Here is a 19674-nt window from a genome sequence, read left to right as displayed (position 1 = left end):
CTCAAATGTATTAGCATAAAAATAATCGTTAGCAGACCATAAATTGTCTTAATAAAAGGCCTAGCATCGTGCTACCGACTAGGCAGTGGGCGGGCAATATTTCAGCTCTACTTTATTGGACTACCCGCAAGTTTTCAGTTCAGCCCCTGTTATACGACATGATATTATGCTCAAAAGGTTGCCGCGGGCTTCACGAAAATCTCACGATAAATTTCAGTGGAAGTGGAGCGAAGTGATAAAAAAATATGTTGTTTTTATTATGAAATGTTTTTAGTGGTACGCAATGTTTATAAGAATTTGGTCCACATTGTTTGTTTACCTGTTTTGAAATGGCTTACTTTTATTATCTTGATAACGATCACCTACACATTTTTTTAAACAATTTTTATTTTATTTCAGATAAAACACCGACATCGGATCTGAGACGTCATTTAAATAAGGTAAAAAATATCCGAGGACTTAAAAAGTTTAAATTATATAAAGATACGTTGAAAATGCGCTTCTACTCCGAGCAATATATCAATGACAACTATGAACAAAGGAGCATCTGACTTGTCCCTAAATAGGAACAGTGGTTCACCCTGAAGCACACATTTTATAAAATACAGTCCTGGTCTACCTGGTCCATCGCGTAATTGAAATCGTCATGGCTATTGCATTCAGTTTACTTTGCAGTTACAAAATATTGAAATAATAACATAAAAATTTACATTATGACATGTCCCTAAATAGGAACAGTGGTTCACCCTGAAGCACACATTTTATAAAATACAGTCCTGGTCTACCTGGTCCATCGCGTAATTGAAATCGTCATGGCTATTGCATTCAGTTTACTTTGCAGTTACAAAATATTGAAATAATAACATAAAAATTTACATTATGACATAACTGTGATCCATATTTATGAATCATCGGTGTGGATCAAACGATGGCCACTATTGACTTTATATTATTGTCTACAAGGCGAAATATGTAGGTATACCGCAGCAAAAAATGACAAGGTAGCAAAATAACACGTCCCTTTGCTATTTGTTGCCCAAATTGAAACACACTGTATACGAAATTGGTCCAAAAGTGAATGTGTTAGTCATGCAAACTTCTCGCATTGGATATTCCTGAAGGGTTTACGCCGTCAGCTTCGAGCGGTTTACACAATAGTACCGCCGCTGGTGGCATAGCTTTTTTTCCCATGCATTATTCATGGGGACCCGTCGCGCTTGTTCCTACATTGTCTACGAGCCTGCAATTATAAAATTTATGCGTAAAGCCTTTACTCCTTTAGCCTTTAGGCAAATCGGGTATTAACGTTGAGTCACCGGCGCGAAATAATCGAGGCTGTCCACTCGCGAGCTGACGGATGCTGATTTATTGATCCCCTATAAATATTGATCGATTCGCCTGGGAACACGGTCAGTCAGCCACACATGTTACTAATATTTGAGGGAACGGTTACGGTTTAATTGTAGTATTAACTTTCGTATTTTTAATTTTTATTGCTCACTTTGTTTCTAATTTCAGCTCTTTATGTCATAATCATAATACATAATTGCACGCTAAGATAGAAAAAACTGTCGACAGATGTAGGTATCTTGTACAGATGACTTACGTACCTAGGACCTACGAAATGTACCTAGTCCATTTTTCCGACTTTATTAAAATATACTACAAAAAAACCGTAGGTAGGAATTAGGAGAAACTTTAGGTACCTAAATTTTAAACCATGCAAATTACGCAAGTACGTGAAATACATAACTGTAAACACCCGAAAATATTTACAATGTTTACATTGCGCAACCATCAACAATCTCAGATGAAATTATTTAATCCGCCTGACAGATTTGATGACTTAATTACGCAAGGAATGCATGGAATGCTCCATTAAGGACTACTACGTAGGCGTGAATGACGAGTTTACTATTTAAAAAAAAGTTACATGGCTGCGTCAGGAATCATAATAGTTCGTAGTAAATTGCACGCATGCCTCAGAGCACTAAAAATACAGTCATGAATCATGTGTGCTGCGTGAGCGTCCATTCAGGAGCGTCGAGTGACGCAGACTCCCCTTATCGCGGAGATAGAACCCAGGAGCGCTACGCAATTTCATGACCTAAAATTGTATTATTAACTTTTACTACTCTAACAGTTATGCAATATTGTTTAATTAAATATCGCTCATAGGATATATTGTCCTAGAGATTATTAAGTTAAGTAAACATTTTTGCTATTGGCTAGGTGCTAAGTTAGTGATGGGGGAAATACAAGATACGGCAACGCACGACGTGGTGAAAATATGAACTTTCGAGATAGCACATTCAAACTTCTGAACTGTCAAATATTTAAGCATAAATTATGTCCCACACCGACTCAAAGCACACCCACTAGGGCGGCGCCACATTCATGCACAGAACGAATAGAAATATAGTTAGATATCCAATTAGATTTTTTTTGCATAATTATGATTTATGGTGCCATCGCGGGTAACGACCGCAACCTAAATTAGTGAGACGAAAAATGTAATGCAATAAGTTAAAATTAAAACTAGCTAGAATATAACAAAAATAAGGATGTTGCTACGCGCTAGGTTAGCCTGACTGAAAAAAGTCGTACTGAAATCGTTTTGGAATCATTATAGAAATATGTCTAAACATTTTTATTTGGACTCGTAAACAGGGAATGTATATAACATCTTCGCAGTCAGCTCTGAAGCCTCTGAATAAAACAAATCTTTAATCCGATATATATACCTAAAGTATGATGGGATAAGACTATCACTTGTATGGAATCCTCACTTACAATGTTATAACTTGTATGTTAGTCTTACCCCGCCTTACTTACCTTATAATTTCTCTGGTTATCTCTAAGACTCTCCGATAAACGTATTCGCTACAACCGTTGAATAAAACAAACCATTTGGTGTAATAATGAGTGAAGATTATAAGCCTACTATCAATATAATTTCCCTAATTACTCGTAAACATTCCCTGATAAACGTATTCGCAATCCCCTGAATAAAAGCACCCGACACCACATCAATATTTCATTCACTCCTGAAACAATCTAAGGCATGGTTGTGCGCGACTCAATTAATTTAATACATAAACCGTTAATTAAATAACACGCCAGGCGTGACTTGTTTAAGGAAAGTGCTAATAATTATTCAGTTTTAATTGTGAGAAGTGTTCGGGATTATTCAATCGGGCCGACTGTTTTCACAAGTAAGTTTCATAAACTTTCTTTGATTTTTAGGAAAAACCACAAATATATTTTAATGAGTTTTGAAAGTCAATAGCTAGGGCACATCAATCAATCAACAAGTTCTGAATATTATTGGACTTTTTAATTGGCTAAGTTTCTTATTTAGGTACGAAATAAACCTCTCCTAGGTATTTGAACATACTTCGCTCATATAATTTAATTTCAGATAAATAAACCGTGAGACATTTCTTAAATTGATTGTTAGTTAGTAAAGGAAAATTTGAGATTTAATAGAAAATATTTTTTATATTTATTACTTAAAATGTATAAATATATTTCTATAGTTACAACTATGTATAACAAAACTTGCAATTAATTGCCATGCATCTCTACCAAAAACTGCTTGTATATGAACCTTAACAAAACTTTAACATTCGACGACCAAAATTATATTCTCGATATGCGCATTAGAAAATCGTACCTAATTAAAATGTCAGCTTACCTGCTCATATGTATAAGTAGTGCGAGCATATCGCAAAGTGCAAGGCAGTCGCGAAAGTTGACCTTGAGACTTATGTGCAGCGAGATTAACGACGGCGGCGCCGGCGCTGCGCTTTCGCCGGCAAATCTGGACTGTTGGTCCTACGGCTTAACTGACGCTAACCAGCGTATTTGGATCTCGATGCCCATAACAAACAAGGGTGAATAGAGATCATGCGTATACTGGATCGCTTGAAGCGATTCGTCAAGTAAACGAGGGAATCAACAGCCCAATGTGAATCGTTTAATCGGCCACTTTTGCATATGCACTTACTTTACACGACACCTCGTAATGGTGACGAAAGTATGTGGTTTACATATCATCATCCTCCTAGCGTTTGTTCCGTACTGTGTCGGGGTCCGCTTTCCTACTTTTCTCCTTGTATGTGGTTTACATAATTAGGTTAAATTAAATTATTATGTACTTATACCTATATTAGGTAAAAAGTACTTGTCTCATCAGTCGAGACGAAAAACCATACTGCATCCAGGTTTCAGTCTATGTGAATACCGTTTGGCTCCTGAATTTTCCGGTCACACAAATGTTGTTTCTATACAATTACAAATAGCGTCCTAAACTTAATTACAGCTCTATTGCTAGTAATTAAGATTGATGGTGGCATCTATTGGGGAAAAGACTGGAATATCCACCTCCCTCCTCCCTCCTTAATAGTAGAGGATTAAAGATTGTCTGTCAATCAGTCGTCCGACTCGTCCGCATATGCACCGACACCGATGCACTTCAAAGAGCAACCAAGGACGATTGTTAACACACCTTATGACTTTTAATTAAATCATAACTATTTTTAGTTCGTGACTTGGGTCTATTATTACTTGTATTACAAGTTAATATTGAATAAGTTGCAGCTACCTCGGCAGCCGATATTGAGTGATTTGTCACAGACACAGATAAGTAACTCATTATTTATGTCCATACTTATAATACAATGCAATATAAATTTATTGTTTTATTTCTGTTTTGCTTCATAACAGATCTTATTTTAGTACGCTTTATTGTACCTTTACATATTTGGTTATGGTAGTCCATAAACAAGCGTGTGAGACTAAGCGTGCTCCATTTTTATCACTTCTAAGGTTTCATTACATTAGCCGTTTAATTAATAAGTCAGATAAATTCTTAAGTCAAATCTTTTTCCCATCGCATCCATAAGACCCTGGATTTTCCTTAGGAACGGAAAAAAAGGAACTTTTATCTGCAAAACCCCGATAAACTCGGGTTTTCTATCAAATTGTTCTATCGGGAAATCCTTCGGGGTCCTTTTAATGCCTGGGGGCTTCCGCGAACCACGTTCGACGTGTTGCCTCCTTGTCACACTTACGTACGAATTTACAAGTGCTGTGGTTCGTGGTTCGCGGTAGGCTAGGCCCCCAGAAAGTACTAAAGGCCTAAATACATTGACGCAATACGCAGTTTTAATTCTTTTAATATTTTCCGTTTTTTAGACTAGTAAGTAACAGATTAGGCGTGATAAGAGCATACCTATTTATGTTGTATTATTTACCCCATTGCTTCCATACATGTAATTAAAAAAAAAAATGTTTTATTGCCACAACTACCAAAAAAGAAAAAGATAATACACGAGAGAAAAACAAAATATACTTCATTTCACAAGGACGTTAAATATACAAAACATGCACAAAAATTTGTGGTATAGGCAATGGGTACCAATCTCAGCTTTTTGCTAGATATATACCCAGCGCTGATTTTCAGACGGGTCCCTTTTTTTGACAGGTCGGTCTTTACATATACAGGATGCACAACATCCAGTACTTAGGCACTGGTCAACAGCAATTAAAGTTTTAATATTCTTTACCTACATTTTTGGCAGGTAAATCCTACTACTTACGTTACTTAATAGTCTTAACACCAGTCTCCGAGGTCCTTGCACTAGAAACCCCACTTCGCTTCATCCTACACTTTCAATAATGCCAGTGAAAGTATACATTTGGATAACTCAATACAACAGTACTGTACGGATATGATGGTTGCACTTTTATCAACTATTGAGTCGTGCGTCACTCTCGCACTTATATACGATGCAACGACAGTCGACAAAACCATGACCAATTGACCATCTTAGGCCCGCAGATCAATAGGGAATATTACGCAAAACTCTGCGTAGGGGGCGCCACTACCACTATCCATTACAATCTGGGGGTCTACAGCGAAACAAGAAAATCGTAATTTCGTTATCTAACCTCTCTATCACTTGCATATTCGAGCGATGAAGAGGCGCATAGCAAAATTTCAAAATTCGCGTTTTGCGGTTGGCCCTTGTTAACAAACCGCCTTGATGCATCAATGTCATATTTTATTGTCTGTGAAAACTTGTCAAAAAACAGTTTCAGGCACAGTATGTATAAGTTACTCTATGGTTTACTAGTGCTGCACTCTTTCGGCAGAACATTGAAGTAATATAGAAAACCTATTTGAGAAAACTACAGATAATAAAAATGTTTGATTTATCTACTACGATTCAAGGCGTTGTGTTTCAAGGGGATTGCTCGTGAGATTTATAACGTGTTGCTAGTTTGAGATCTCGTCACATAAATCGTTGCAATGGTCCGATCCGAGCCGATACGGGCTTATCGGCACCGGGCTGCTATCGATGTTCTTCGATATAATGATTGTGAAAGCTGCACGGCTAAGCTTTCAATTAAGTTATGTTTCATGAACACAATAATTAATATGGATTGTTAACGTAGTTCATCTTAATCTGCGAAGTAGCGTAAAATGATCCTGTTTTATGATGATATAAATGAATAAATGAGGACGACTTTAAAATTGCCGTTTTTAATATATTATTATATCTAGTTATAGCGGAAGCAGTTATAAAGTTGACCCAAAAATTTTTTATTAAGCTATGAGCTTCATCACATATGTTCCTTGAGTAATTCTAAGCATTTCAAGCCTGGGAGCCAATAAGAAATGTGTGTCTACTCGGATTTGTAATGGATTCAAACTTTCAACCCCTTTTTAACCCTGTTAGGGGATGAATTTTACAAAACGCTGAAATTACTTTTCCTGTCTTTTAATAATATCCCCAAATACAAAGATTCAAGTCCCGCGTTCGAAAATTTTTTTGATATCCATACAAACTTTCAACTCCTTTTTCACCACCTTAGGGGATGAATTTTCAAAAACGCTGAAATTAGTTTTCTTGTATTTTAATAATATATCGTTTTACGAAGTTTCAAATTCCTAGCTTAAAATAAAACTTGAACCCCATACAAACTTTCATCCCCTTTTTAACCCCCTTAGGGGTTGAATTTCTCAAAATCGCTTCTTATCTCTTGTACACTTTATAAATGTAATCTAGTGTGCAAATTTCAACTTTCTATCTTTTGTAGTTTCGGCTCCGCGTAGCAAAAATCTCCAACCAAATTTTTCACCTTTTTACGTTTTTCTTGTAAAATTACTATGAAATTGAAAAAACAAATATCAGCAATGAATTCTACGTCTTTGGTTTATACGAAAATGATACCAAACTTGCCCTAGTACCCACCAGGATCAGAGTAGATTTTTTTTAAAGATGACGGATGGCGGCCGTCTTTGTACCCCACCCTCCCCCCCACTTCACGCTAGAAATGCTTAGAATTACTCAAATATCAGATGTGATGAAGCTCATAGCTTAATAACATTTTTTTGGGTCATGTATGGCAGCGTTACATAACTGACTCCAGTATTATAACAAGATTATGACCTAAATTTCAAAATAAAAGTAGCTTACAATTAACTGTTTTTCGCGTGTTTGTATGTTGTGTTGTGTATGTGTGTGTGTTGTTTTTGTTGTTGTTGTGTATGTGTGTGTGTTGTTTTTGTTGTTGTTGTGAGTGTGTGTTGTGTGATGTGAATACTTATTACAGTTTTACAATCAAAACGCTAAAACACCAAGCAGTCATGGTACAAGTCGTAATAGTTATAGCTGTAGCGTAATTGTCTATTGAGTATTATATCGTGATTGGATAGTGTATTGTGCATAGGCGTTATATTGTTAGCGGGGTTAAAGCGCATCGTGTAACATGAATAGTGCATGGCGCCTTGGAACGGCATTCATATTATTAAAATTTGTTATTGATTTGATATTGTTACAATATTACTTTCATTGCATCTTGCTATTTTTTGGGGCGAGTGCGATGCATATAGAGTAATATCGAGTCAATAACTGATTATGTAAATCTGAATGCCGCACATTGGCTTTGTATTCCCATTGGATGCAAGACCGAGTTCCTAAGCGAACCCAGTGTAACCTGACTAAAAGATCAGTCGATCATTATACTTTTTTTTAGTAGGTAGGTATCTATATAAAATATTCATGTCTACTTTAAATGCATAGGTACCTATTAGAATACTTGGCATTTAGCTGTATGTAATCTGTTTGAAAATAGTGACAAATAATAAGGCTATGACGAAATTGTTATTATATTGAATCCTGGCATTGGATTTCTAACTCGGTATCGATTTGTCTGGTAGTTATATTTACCCAGGATGCATTAAGGTAAACGTACTAGTGCTCGACATGCTAATGTGCAATAGATGACACCTTGCTGTTACCTCTATTGATAATGACTTAAGTTTCAAGATGACATGTACTGGGACCGCGTCGAGCACCAGTACGGTTACCTTACGCTCGCTCAATAAATTACCAAGTAGGTCATTAACCAATAAGATGCTTGAGTGATATCAAACCGATTACAAATTGCAATAAATTCGTAAGCACGAATCGAGTCGATATTCTTTTCAGTGTTTTCGATGTTCGGTCGATTAATAAAGTGACAATCACTTAATATGTAGCTACTATCCATCCAGCAGGGCTAAGATGGACGCCTGTCTATCATTTGTCACCATACCTGTCACGCTCTAACAAATAAGTAAGTTCGAAAGTTACGCATGATATGACAAGTGACAAAAACGCGACCATGATACTGCTGGAGGCTTCGATAAAATTACAATTATCGAATTCGAAACTTAAATAATAAATGGAAATAGTCACGTGAATTTTCGCAGCATCTGTAATCCCGATAATTTTTCTCGCGTTTCTTTATGTACGATTGTCACCTTGTCTAGGCCCCCAGTCCATCTGAGCCCTCGACTCGCCTGTGCATGGCAAAGTGACTGCAAAGACAGTCTTGCACTGACCGCGGACCGCGGTTATTGTCGGTGGGCACGTGGGCGGTCAAGTTCGCTTGTAATCCTGGGTATAGATCATTACTCACCACTAGATGGTGCATATTATTACGACAAACAAATGAATATGCCGCGAGGTGGTCCGTTTTGATAACAACCCATCCATCAAGTTTGTTATATTTTTTTACGCACGAACAGGTTGTATCAGTGGAACGGTCGCAGAGTGTAGTCATCGCGTACTCGCGTAGTGTTTTCATCATTATATGTGAACTTGCTTTTAAATGCTGTAAGCGTGAGTAATCGTATTTTCTTACCTCCTTATTCATAAACGTTCACTAAAGTTAGCAAGCCGATAAATAATCGTTTGTCCCTTTCCATCATACCTATATGTCGGAAAGAGGGGCTTGTCAACTTTAGTAAACGTTTATGAATAAAGGGGTTAATATTTATAAAGCGAAATCTTCGATAACTGAAAATCGTGTATTGTAAGAAAACAAATTCACAGTAAAAGCCACTTGCACTTGTTCCGCTTGCTCAAAAGTAATGCTGCCTCTATCAACCGTATCAACAATGGATGCGAGATCTAATGGGAAGTGATGTGATCTACGGTAATCCGCTGTTAGCCCGGGTCAGCGGTCACCGCTTCGACGCGGAATAGAACGCGTTGACTCACCGCAAGCCAAATAATACTACATGGCCATAAACATGTATACACAATTCACCTTACTCCCATAGAATATAGTGAAAAATTGTAATGGGTGATTTTGGGGTTGTGATCCTATGAAAATCTTAAAAAAATACCCCTGGGTCCATACGTTTCATGTATGTACTTCGGACCTTTAAGGTATCCATTAGATTAGTTTCGCGATTTTGTGGTTAATCTCATAGGGAAATTTGTTTAGTATGAATTTAACACATTTTTGTCATTTAGGATCACGCCCCCATAATATTATCATTGTTTTCTGTCAATCAAATCAGAAATTTGGTAACTATGTATGGGATGCATACAGGGTTACCGCGTTCTTTGACTAATACCTATCAGTGCGGAATACGAAATTTTTCAAAGTAGTGACGATATGTTTATGTCCGTGACTGAACCTAGTATAGAGGAAGTTTATTTGTTTGCGCTTCTAAGTAATTAGTGGTGTGCGGTTACCTAAAAAAAATAAAAGCCATACAATTACTGTTTGACCACTTTGACTTGCTCACCTCTTGTGGTGTGAGACATTATGAAAATGAGCTAATGCTTGAACCCTCCGATGACAAATTAGTTAGTAATGTTATTGCTATTTATTACTGGAACATGCTTATCAACTATTACCATTAGAACAAGTACAATAGCAGATTTTTGCGTTATTGACATAGAGAAAAATCAACATAGTAATTCGTTATTTTTAAATTGCCCTTTAGATGCGTGCAGTTAATATAGGCAAGAATAGACACAGTTCATTACTTTATTTTTTATTTTAATCTAAGTAGTTATGTAAAATATTGCAAGATGTTTTTAGTGATGATTGAAATCAGCAATTGATCAAAATATTACCTTCGTATCGTAATTCCTGACATATTTGATATAGTAGGTATCTACTTCTACTTATAACATTTGGCAATACTGTAATAAACAAGGTACATTGTTGTGATGATGGAACTCTGTGTATTTAGCTACCAGCGTTTCTTTTTACATAAAACGCATACAAAAGTTATGGCAGGTGTCGGAAGCCGTCGCCATAAATCTCTACACAAGCCGACCTTCATGTAATAGCATTGTATGGAATGTTCGCAAATCATTGCAACTTGCATTTCATTCCGACGGCGTGCTGAGGTTCTCAACACCGATGATGTTATTCACAATCACTTGCAAAACTCATCAGTTTAGGCCAACCAGTATAAGGATAAACTAACCAGTATAAGCACACTGGCACTAACAATGCTAAAAACGGTCAAAATTCATGAATAACTTTAATTTGGCAATAACTTGAAAACTTTGCCACTTTACTGGGGCAGGCGTGGCTCACTCCGCTATTTCGTCGCTTTGCAACAGGTAGCTTACAAGTACATCCGTTCCACACCAATTTTGGTGGCTAGCCATAAGCCCCGCGTGGCGCTGTCACCAGTGTCACCACCTAGCGGCCTTATCTGTCCTGATCGTAACAGACGCGTTTTGTTAGAGAGTGAGTCTTTTGTACATAAGTACTATTATTTATTCTGTGACTGGGGTCATGTTAAGTTGGTTTGGTACCTCTTGGTGGTCTACGCCCAGTGGCGCTGTGACGAGCCATTTATGGGACACCCTGTATATTTACCGTCTCGAGCTCAATTTCCACGAGAGGTGAGCTTACTGACAAGAGAAAACGTTTTGGGAATTAGGTGGCGGCACCGCTACGTGATTTGGAGCTGAACCAAGAACACCTCATAACTTCCACCGTTTCCTTCCACAAGCTCGTATTTTACCCATTTCAGTAATTGTAAAAGCAATCGTATTTCTTCTACAATGTAGTTCACATTTGAGGTAGTCAGCAAATAGGAGTGTGATGTTGCTTTATTGCAATCGACAGTTCCAGAGTTGCATCACTGTTATAGGCAGAATTCGGCTGCCAAGTTTCGAAGCTCCGATTGGACGGTCAACATTGTTAAATTCTGCCGTTGTTTACATTGACTTCCCAGTAATATAAAAAAAAAATTTTTTTTTCTTAAATCCTTTCCCGGTAAAACCATATTAACGACGTGTTTACAACGAAGTTTTAATTTAAATAAATAAGATTTAAATGAGAAATTGAGTAAAGTATATAAAAAAAAGCCTTTATTGCCATGTAACTACATAGTTAAAACATAATTAAACACATTAAATAAATACAATTACTTAAACAGTTATATAACAATTAAATAATTATAGTTTTTGTGCGTGAGTGTCACATGGCCCCAGTTAGGGTAAAGGCCTCCTCCATCAGTTTCCATTGTTTCCTGTCTTGCGCTTTCAAGATCCAGTCTCTACCAGCTTTCTTTTGAATTTCGTCTATCCAGCGTTCTTTTGGCTTCCCTCTGCTCCTCTTACCAGTGGGGCCCATCCAAAGTATATACGTAGGTATTATTATGGTTCCAATATATATTCATGCATTTTGCTTTATGGTGGTCTTAAAACAGATCAATACCCTTAAAAGAGAATGAAGCCATCAAATAACTTAATCTGACTAACATGATCGTTTTTATGTCCGACATAAAGCATTCGTCTCACTCGCACTTACGTACTTACAACAAACAAGTAAGAAACGAATGCTTTATTTCACACGTAAAACCGATTATGATAAACGTGATAAATATATAGTCTGGTGCATATAAAATTATTATACCCTAACAAAACTCGTTTATAGTCCTTTTCTGTTTTACTTCTCCTTTCTTCCTTTCAGACCGTGACATCGTCAATTTTCATTAATAAGGACTACAATGTCTAAAGTATATTACAAACAATCCTAACGAGTCGGTATCCGAGATCGAACTTTCTACAATGCAATATTTATAAATGGCAGGAACAGGCCATGTGTTAAAGATCATGTCTCTTTTTTCTGCTCTTACGACATTTGGCTTTGTCAGGATAACTGGCTTTAAAATGTTACGACAGTTAAATAACAAGCAAAACTAATACAAATAATAACGGCTGTCAAATGTGGTAAGCATTAAGCGATTACAATTTAAACTAGTTATTTTTTCACCTCTAAATATTCTCTCTGGGTTCCTTTATCAATCAGACTAAAAACATTCCAACTTCCAAGGAAGTTCTAAGCGTTCAGAAGTTAAATTATTATGTACATTCAAAATAAGGAAAGCGGGCGTACTTTCTGGTAGCAGTAGTTGAAAATATTTTATTACTGTGAGTAGGTTTGAGTAAAGTCTGACCAGGAATATATGATTATGTTGCGGAATTTCACTGGAACTAATTTTTTCATACTATACTGAACTGCCACTCTGTACAATGAGAATAACAGCGCCCACCTTGATAATGATCATATATTACTGGTCGGGCTTTACCTGTGTATCTAATGGTAACATTCCATTTCTAACCGCAGCTGCACTACCGGTACTGAACGCGTCGCTGTCATGGTCAATTTCCATAGTAAAATTGACAGTAATGCAGCTGCGGTTAGAAATTGAATGTTACCATAAGATTATTAGGTTGCTAATATGATGAAACAAAACGATAAAATAACATACGAAATTATATTTTACGTCTTGTAACGAAACACTCGTTATTTCTTACTACATACTACATAATTCACTAACACCATTAAAATAATATCAGCAATAAATAATACGAATATTAACGTTGACAACCACACCGTGTCGTAAGGACAAGCTAACCGGTAGTTATTTAAATATGAATTATGGACAATAAAAACCCATGAACGTAATAAGCTGCCACTTCTTGTTAAACAAACCAATGGGAACACAAAATACAGAGCAAATACGAGCACGGACAATTAAGACGCAAAACGCCGTATGTGACGTAACATCAAATCTACATAAATGCTAGTTTACACTGCTAACAGTGTCAAGAAGAGAAGATTTCTATGAAAATGTGAGAATATTCCTGTCATAAAATGTCGTTTAGGTCGTTTTACGTGTGATAAGTTGGAATTGTCGGTGTAACAACTCGAGATTTTGTTTACCTGCAGTGAGGTGTTAATGAAAAAAGGAAATTGCTTACTCTGGGCCAGAGAGAAACTAAATTGTAAACAAGTCGGATTTAATTTACAAGATTTATAAGAGAAGTAGTACCTTCGCACCAACTGTCGAGTTTGAAATGAATTAAGAGTTAACTTCGTTCAGACTTCAGAGTAACAGTCGGTGTGAACTTTTGCTAATAAACTCGTGGAATTGTAGATGTAGAATTATTGGTCTGACGTTGGGTCGCGGTACAATGTAGACCTGACAATTAAGTGTTCAAATAAGTAAATTATAAAAACAGAAAATTTCGATGGCGATATATTGCAGTAAAATTGTTCGTTTCATAAAATTTAATTGAAAGATAAATTTAGCAATAAATTAATACAAAACCGGGTAAGTGCGAGTCGGACTCGCGCACGAAGGGTTCCGTACCATAAAGCAAAAAAAAATGCAAAAAAAGACGGTCACCCATCCAAGTACTGACCACGCCCGACGTTGCTTAACTTTGGTCAAAAATCACGTTTGTTGTATGGGAGCCCCATTTAAATCTTTATTTTATTCTGTTTTTAGTATTTGTTGTTATAGCCGCAACAGAAATACATCATCTGTGAAAATTTCAACTGTCTAGCTATCACGGTTCGTGAGATACAGACGGACGGACGGGCGGACGGACGGACAGCGAAGTCTTAATAATAGGGTCCCGTTTTAAAAACGAGGATTATACTTGTAAATTATTTTACTCCATGCATAAAATAAATCATCAGATAATTAATAAAGGAACATAGACCAAAGAGAATTAAATCACTACGTACATAGACAGCATTTATTTTTAGATACAATTTCTATTTTAAAACCCGTATAAAACTATAAAGAGTAGGTAATTTGATCGTGTCGTCACATGCTGGTGTTTCATATAAATTCCATAGTAGCAAAATCGTTTAGACAGTTCGAAACAGGAACTGATTTGACTAGTAGTCAAATACCTATTTTGGGACGTCACTTTCCAGTCCACTTCTATTTCTACTTGAATGAAATCCTTAAGGCTTACGGTATTGATATTTGACCAGCGGCTTTCATTCGTCAGAGTGCAGAATGAAATGTTTGCTCTCGAGCGAGTTCAATGCAAATATTACGCTTTTGTTACGTAATAGGTCAATAAACTGTTACCTCCGTGTTACTTGCGAGTTGTCCGGTGACACCGATTACTCGGCACCCGGTAAACGTACGTGTCAACTGCATATAGCTCTCATAATCCAATAACAACTGTTAAGTAGTTGGACCCACATTTAACTATGTATACAAATGTTGATAAAAAATCCGTGACATAGGTAACTTAAATACTTACCAAAACAACTACCGAAATTGAATAAAACACATTTCGAACTGATAAATTATTGGCAACAAGCAGGAACCCTAATATTCGAAAAAAATATGAATAAAAGACTAATCGCTGAATATACTTCAGAACATATCGGATATTATTGTTTGTTCAACTTTATAGCAAAAATTTCAAGCTTTTCATTTCACACTTCATAAATGATGACCATCCTGTTATTAAATAACGTTTATTCAATTTCACTTGTTTGGCGCATTTCATTGGCGTGGCGTTTAAACTGTCAGCGGGAATTTATCATCGACGGAAAGCACTGCGTTCTCGAGGATTTACCGCATAATTTCATTGTCATTAACGTTTCATCGGGATGCATTTTTGCGTGTATCGTTCATCTCTGGTATAAACGTGACGCCGCCACCGGCGCCGGCGCCTGTCAGCGTATTCACTCACTGTCTAAAGATATTTGTTCTTTTTCGTGCCGCAATTTTTGACTCCGCATTCTGATAATATTTAAACCATTTCACGAATTAATAATATTACAGTCGCATTGAAAATTATATCCATAGTGTCAAGTTATTCACTCATTAATCTTAATAAAGGAAATATATGAACATCAAATATATCCTTGCCTTAGGTATTTTATTTATTTATTTTATTTTATTATGAATGTATACTTACTACATACTTATATAAATATTTATCCGGACGCTAAATTTTTTCAAAGATGAATTCTTCCTCCAACACTTAAGCCTACCTTTAAGCTAGGCTTACCTATACCTACATATTATCTTAAATACATGTCCAATTTGAAACTTCACCCATAATCTAGTTTACTAATCCTGACACACGCCGCTATATCCGAGTCGTTACAAGTAAATCGTAGTTCCCTATTACAGTTACGACCACTGACTCGCTCTTAATGGTTCTGTTTACTATTTTTTATACTCATGTCTGACTCACCACGGGATTCCCGCAAACAAATTTCAGACCTACAAAGCTACGCACTAAATAGTTTTACGAACCGGTTCTCTGAAACTTAAATTGTTACGATTTTTCAATGGAATGTCAACAGTCATATAGATTTATCTATATTAAATCTGCCAGTCACTAAAAATCTCAATCTTAAACTAAATTGGATTATTACGGGGTTCTTATTCAGATAGTGATCGTTGTCACCGTCTTGAAATTGATATTATAATTATGCTTGTAGAATTGGAATTTAACTCATCTAGCTGTCTCATCTCTGATAAATACATGTCACAGTATACTTTAAAAATGTCAGCCAAAAAATTTTGCCCTTAAAGCGATTGGTAAAATGTAAAATATTCTGATCATTACTATATTACGAGTGCTTTACCATAGTTATTTGCTGAAGGTACATATTATATTATAAAAAAATAACATTTTTTGTCTTCAAAAGTGATTGAGAAAATAATAATGACATCGGACAAGTTTTTGCACTAAACAACCCACGCGATAATTGGACACTTCACGAGTAAGACTCTTTTTTCTTGCTATGCAGGTATCTTACTCTTTAGCATACGCCATTTAGAAGTACCTAAATAAGTATGTCAATATTATAAATATCTCATTATACTGGAGTCAGTTACGGATCGCTGCCATATATGACCCAAAAAATTTTTATTAAGCTATGAGCTTCATCACATATGATCTCTGAGTAATTCTAAGCATTTCTGGCCTCGGAGGCGATAAGAAGCGTGCGTCTAGTCGAGGAGGGCGGGGTACAAAGATGGCCGCCACCCGTCATCATTCAAAAAAATCTGTTCTGGTCTTGGTGGCTACTAGGGCAAGTTTGGTATCATTTTCGTATAAACCGAAGACGTAGAATTCATTGCTGATATTTGTTTTTTTCAGTTTCATAGTAATTTTGCAAGAAAAACGTAAAAAGATAAAAATTTGGGATGGAGGTTTTTGCTTTGAGAGCTAATAACTTTTGTAAAGTGGCCAAAAGTGTCATACAAAAAATACTATAATAAAGCGCAATTCATGTTGCTTCTAAACATATACATGTTTAGTAATATCCTACTGCAAAAAGATGGTGAAAAAATTATTAAATGACCGCAGCGCGGGTAGTTGGACTCTCGCTAGGCGGCATTTATCTTACAAAATGGTCGAGTACGAGTATCTACGTAGGTAACTATGCTTACTTTGCTAGATTTTATGATGACGAATAAAATGCTTTCTGTATATTTAATGTCCGCAGTTTCCAGTACACAGACATAATTCTGGTATAGGTTAAAAAAATAGACACAGGTATCCCCATGTCTAAAGAGGAGGGCGGCGGTTGAGTTAGGTTAGGTTCGTTAGTTACCTTTTATCCCTCAGAGCAGAAAATAGAAGCCCCGTGAGGCGGGGCTTCGTTGGTTTGTCACCAAGTCATACTTGCATAACCTATATTAGTATGACAAATATACATAATGTTATGATTTCTAAATGTAAGCTCTCCGCATAATAGTTATTTGTTTTACAAGGGGGCAAAGTTGTTGTTTAACCGCTCGTGCTAATATTGATACCCGATCAAGCGAAAGATTTCAAAATTGATCCACGAGCGTAGTGAGTGGTTCGAAAAATGGAATCTTGAGCGTTGTAAGGGTTTCAAAGAACGAGGGTTAAATAAAATTGGCCGCCGAGTGAAACACAGAATTTTTCACCACACCAACCTGAAGCAAATATTAAATGTAAAATATCAAATAAAATCAAACCAAATCAAATCCAAATGAATGTTATGTGCAGGTTGAAGTTATTTATTAAAAACAACAAGTAAGTACCTATAAAATTACTTAAAGTGAATAGCATGAAAATTATCGTGAAAATAAATATTTTGCCTCTTCCTAAGTAGTACAATTTCTCTCATAAATAGTGTTTTAATATTATCAGCAAAAATAAGAGCGCTATTTTATTAGAATAATTTCATTTATAATAGTTATTTCTCGGACCCAATTTTGGACCCGGGTATATCCTTAAACTACGTTCAAAAGAGAGGTATGGGCACTGTAAATGTCATCTCGCTTTGTGTGGTAGGGCACAGCACAGCGGATGTCATTCTAGATCTATCCGAGCAGAGCCCAACTGGGGAAGTACGTACTTACCTCCACCTTATAGAAAACACCGGTCAAATAACACTAGGCCCCACTCAAATCGTTGCAAGTGCATTAAAATTAAAGTGCATAAAATTATGTCTGTATGATGAATTATGTCTGGATAAAAGTATTTTATTCATCATCATAAAATCTAGCAAAGTAAGCATACCTACGTAGATACTCGTACTCGATCATTTTGTAAGATAAACGACGGTCCGCAAGATAAACGAAAGTCAAACTACCCGCGCTGCGGTCATTTAATAATTTTTTCACCGTCTTATTGCAGTAGGATATTACTCAACGTGTATATGTTTAGAATCTGCATGAATTACGCTTTATTATAGTATTTTTTATATGATATTTTTGGCTACTATACAAAAGTTATTAGCTCTCAAAGCAAATATCTCCATCCTAAATTTTCATCTTTTTACGTTTTTCTTGTAAAATTACTATGAAGCTGAAAAAAACAAATATCAGCAATGAATTCTACGTCTTCGGTTTATACGAAAATGATACCAAACTTGCCCTGGTAGCCACCAGGACCAGAACAGATTTTTTTGAATGATGACGGGTGGCGGCCATCTTTGTACCCCCCCACCCCTTATTGCCTCCCAGGCTTGAAATGCTTAGAATTACTCAAAGATCATATGTGATGAAGCTCATAGCTTAATAAAAAATTTTTGGGTCAACTTCATAACTGACTCCGCTATTATTGGTTTTCGTATTTTAATGTTCCAATGTCATGATGTGATAGATGAACGTCAGCGGCGAGATTGATTGATATGTTTACAATAATAATTGAGGTGTCACGAGACAGGCAAGGGATTGGACGATAGATTTATATTGTGTCTGTTTTGTGACGGTGACGAAGCCGGAGATCGTTAGCGGCGCTAGGTATCAATATCAATAACAAGGTGGGAATAATGGCTGCTGCACGCCGCTTTGCGTAACTCCTCGGAAACATCTACGTAACACAATGTAAACCATAGACGATCATTTTAATCGTAAATCGATCCATAGACCGTGAGTTATATTATAGTTGACCTACAGCTTAAGCAAACGCGGTGGCGCCTCTTAAAAGTGGCCGTAATGGCACAAATATCCTCCATGCATGGAGTTAAGCCAATTAAGTGTCGGTTTTAAAAGGATGCGTGTACCTTTACACGATTTCTGTTATTACTTTAAAGAAGCCGTTAAAAAGTTTTGCCATCTTTTTCTCACCAAACATGTTCATTTATGAGCGTATCAGAGTTTTATGGATCATAGAGATAAGGTTCGTTCAATAGCCTCTGGGGAATTAAAACGTTACATAACTGTCAGTGGTGAATACTCTTAGTTACTGGGTTCACACTTGAGGTGTATTAGTCATCTCAGGTTTCAGAACGTGCTGATCGTGTTCCAATTATGTTGGATGTAGCCGTGGTTGCAATATGAAATTCAATCAAACTTTGTTTAGGTACGCAAAAACTCCCTTAAGCATATGTTTTTATGAGCTTACAGTGATGTCATGAGACTCATGAGTCAAACAAAAGTGATGCTCGAAGTCGAAATGAACGGAACCTATAAGTGGGTACGAGCAAGCAGAGTTGTCAAGTATAATCCATCATTATCCAATAAGCGCTTATCGCGCGTCACCGCACCCAGCTAGACGTCAGCAGCTAAGCACATAATGTCAACAGCCGCCTCAAGTTCCTGCG

At 36.5% G+C, this 19674-nt stretch overlaps 3 protein-coding genes across 5 annotated transcripts in view; 1 reads left to right on the top strand and 2 right to left on the bottom strand.

Annotated features, from left to right (window-relative positions):
• The window catches only part of LOC134665995 (carboxypeptidase E-like), a 219715-nt gene that overhangs the window by 89687 nt on the left and 110354 nt on the right, over nucleotides 1-19674 (bottom strand). The window lies entirely within an intron of this gene.
• Nucleotides 1-19674, bottom strand: part of LOC134666232 (synapsin) — a 122091-nt gene that overhangs the window by 52334 nt on the left and 50083 nt on the right. The window lies entirely within an intron of this gene.
• The window catches only part of LOC134666008 (tissue inhibitor of metalloproteinase), a 58101-nt gene that overhangs the window by 22695 nt on the left and 15732 nt on the right, over nucleotides 1-19674 (top strand). The window contains exon 2 of one of the 3 annotated variants that reach the window (XM_063523085.1): nucleotides 400-440. The exons of 1 other annotated variant lie outside the window; for it this stretch is intronic. The gene's annotated coding sequence lies outside the window, so the exon portion shown is untranslated. Of the gene's footprint in view, nucleotides 1-399; nucleotides 441-3063; nucleotides 3216-19674 lie in introns of those variants that run through there. One more of the 3 variants, XM_063523087.1, reaches the window with a different exon arrangement.

Source organism: Cydia fagiglandana, chromosome 7 (genome assembly GCF_963556715.1).
Source record: "Cydia fagiglandana chromosome 7, ilCydFagi1.1, whole genome shotgun sequence".
Classification (NCBI taxonomy): domain Eukaryota; kingdom Metazoa; phylum Arthropoda; class Insecta; order Lepidoptera; family Tortricidae; genus Cydia; species Cydia fagiglandana.
The sequence above is the reverse complement of the archived record's forward strand: the minus strand, read 5'-3'. Positions and strand labels throughout refer to the sequence as shown.